This window comes from Megalobrama amblycephala, linkage group LG8 (genome assembly GCF_018812025.1).
Source record: "Megalobrama amblycephala isolate DHTTF-2021 linkage group LG8, ASM1881202v1, whole genome shotgun sequence".
NCBI classification, from domain to species: Eukaryota; Metazoa; Chordata; class Actinopteri; order Cypriniformes; family Xenocyprididae; genus Megalobrama; species Megalobrama amblycephala.
In genome coordinates, this window is record NC_063051.1 from 4,686,555 (window position 1) to 4,689,542 (window position 2,988).

The window sequence follows — 2,988 nt, forward strand, 5'->3', positions numbered from 1 at the left end:
TAAATTAATTGCCTAAATTATTACATTATTTGCTAACTGCATTCTTTAAATTGTAACGTTGACATGCATTCTCTGTAAAGCTGCTTTGAAATGATATGTATCGTGAAAAGCGCTATACAAATAAATGTGAATTGAATTGAATTGAAGACGTACTTGCAGCGCACATTCGGACCGCGACTCTCTTAAAGTGGCAGTACTTATTTTTGGTGCCATCCATATCATTAACTCGCGCAGTTTAATCAAATAAAAACATGAAGAAAGAACTAAAGAAGAAGCCATAGCCATCTTGAGTAACAATAATAAAACTGTTTCTTTCTTCAAATCTTACTTTTTGCAATGTGTCACAACTTAAAACTGAAGTATGTATTCGGTGTTAAAATGCTTTACTAAAAACTGTTAAAGTGTTAAAAACTGTCCCAGTTTAATATGTAGAGAAAACTAAGTAAGCCATTCATAGGTTAATTTTCTCAAAAGCCTCTATGGCAATATTAAAATTTGACCAATTCTGAAATAAAATAAAAATATTAGATGAAAAATCTAAACTTTAAAGGGGTCCTTGATTTCACTTTTTTAACTTTAGTTAGTGTATAATGATGCTGTTTGAGCATAAACAACATCTGCAAAGTTGCTACAACGCTAACCCTAAAATTTACATTAACCCTGCCGCCGGGAACACGCATCAAAGGGGGTGAGGACATGTTGGGCTGCTTTAGAGAAGAGGAAGAGTTGTTGTAGTAGAGTGTTGTTGCCATGCCGTCATTTTAATGCCGGACTGCTTCACAAATGAGAGTCAATTCAACGTTGGATTTGCACAAAAGGTTAACATGACAGCACATGCTAATCAATGAGTTGAATCAACTCCACAACAACTACATAAATTTATCCACCAACCATTCAGAAATGGCCAGTTGCATTCTAAAAGTTGTAACTTCTTCCTGAGTCTCTCCATCAGTGTCCGACTCCCGTTTGAACAATGTAAGCTGAACACTGCTACTGATGATCGTCATTTTGGCTGCGTGAGATTCTCCAGTTTTGTTGTTGTTGAGCAACTGAAGCGTGAGCTGTTAAAGCTCCACCCTCTTCTGGAAAGTGGCCGGGAGCAGCAGCTCATTTGCATTTAAAGGGACACACACAAACATGGATGTTTTTGCTCACACCCAAATAGGGGCAAATTTGACAAGCTATAATAAATGATCTGTGGGGTATTTTGAGCAGAAACTTCACAGACATATTCTGGGGACACCAGAGACTTATATTACATCTTGTAAAAGGGGCATCATAGGTCCCCTTTAAAAGTTGCCTTCCTGAAAAGTTTAAGCTGACATAACAATAGTAAACATAAAATAATAAAATAAATAGGCTACTATATAAATACTAAAATAATTCTAACAAGTGACAAATTATAATCAATCAATGGCTTACAGGGGGGCGTATTCAGAAAGCTGTATTGAAAACAATGTTTATTTTTGCAGTCCTGTTCAGTGGCACAGAAATGACATGCTTCAGCTTCAATGTGACTGGAATCACATGCCTCTCTTCCATCATGTCTTATTTTATAAATGTGACACCAGACATAAAAATATATCACGCAAATTGTCTTGGCTGTTTCAAAAGTCGGCAGCAAACATAGTTGAAATGATTGAAAGTTTCGGTGTTGACCAGCCTGCAATACTGGTGCCGATGGTAGAGCCTTAAATTGGTGAAGCCTCCACATAGCTTAGTTCAATGGATTGAGGAACATTGATGTGAGTCTTTTAGCTAGAGGAAGAGGAAAGGAGCTGAATTTTTCAGTAGGGCTAAAGCACTTGGTCTCCTCTGGGTCTAATGTCAGTGCTTTACATGAATGGTGAGAGCTCTACTCTGACATCTCCATCCAGACGAGACAGCTCCCAGCATGCCTCAGGGTACCAGGACTCACTATCAGAGCAGCACACATCACTCAGAGTGGTGGTGAGAAAGCTTTTATTCTGCATACCAAAATATTTGCATCAAAAGCTCATAAGGGTCATCAGACTAAACAGTAGTATGAAACTCTACAGTATTTGGACACTTCGGCTGCGTTTCACATAAATGTCAATGCATTAGATAAAATAACCAAATGACATTTCTTTTAAAGCAATATAACATGAAGATATAATAAAATAAATGGACATTTTCTGGTCTTGAGACCAGTTGGTTAAAAGTCATTGCTATTGTTCACACCAAGGATGATAACTATAAAGATAACGATATAGGTCTAAAAATCGTTCTAAATATAAAAGACTGGCACTGTCCACACCACAGCTATAATGATAATGATATAGGAACGATATCGTTGGGATCACTTCAAGAAAGATTTTTTTCCAGCTGTTGAACAATAAAACCCTGACAGCCAAGCAGAATCCATTCTAATTTAAGGGCTCGTGCATTTAAAATGGTAGACGTTGAGGAGAACTTAATCACCGAAGTCCAGAAAAAGCCGCCACTGTTTGACAATTCAACCCCCCTTTTCAAGGATACTTTAAAGAAAATGGATATATGGAAAACAATCGGTCATACCCTCGGAATAAATGGTGAGAATATTAACGATGAGATCATTACGCCAGGCTAGCAAAAAGTGTAACATAAAATTACCTCAGGTATCCAGCTCTAGTTTCGACAGCATTGTCTTGCTTCCTTTGAAGTTGCAGTGAAAAAGACCAGGCGATGATTTTTATTCCACTATAATAACTTTGTCAGCTAAATTCACTGTTAGATTAAATCGATTGCACTAGCTATGCACTCGAAACATAGCATGCTGAGGACATCTGCTGGTTAAAGCTGTGTAAGTGCAATAAGAACAGCAAAAACATGTTGTACACTTTGAAACCGCAGCGCGTGAGCTTACAGTAAACAGACCGTTATCGTTTACATAAATATAGTTATCGTTCTTGGTGTGAACGGGCCTTTAGTCAGTTATTTTAGCTTTGGGTGTGAAGTACAGTATAAAAAAGGACCAAAAACAGCACG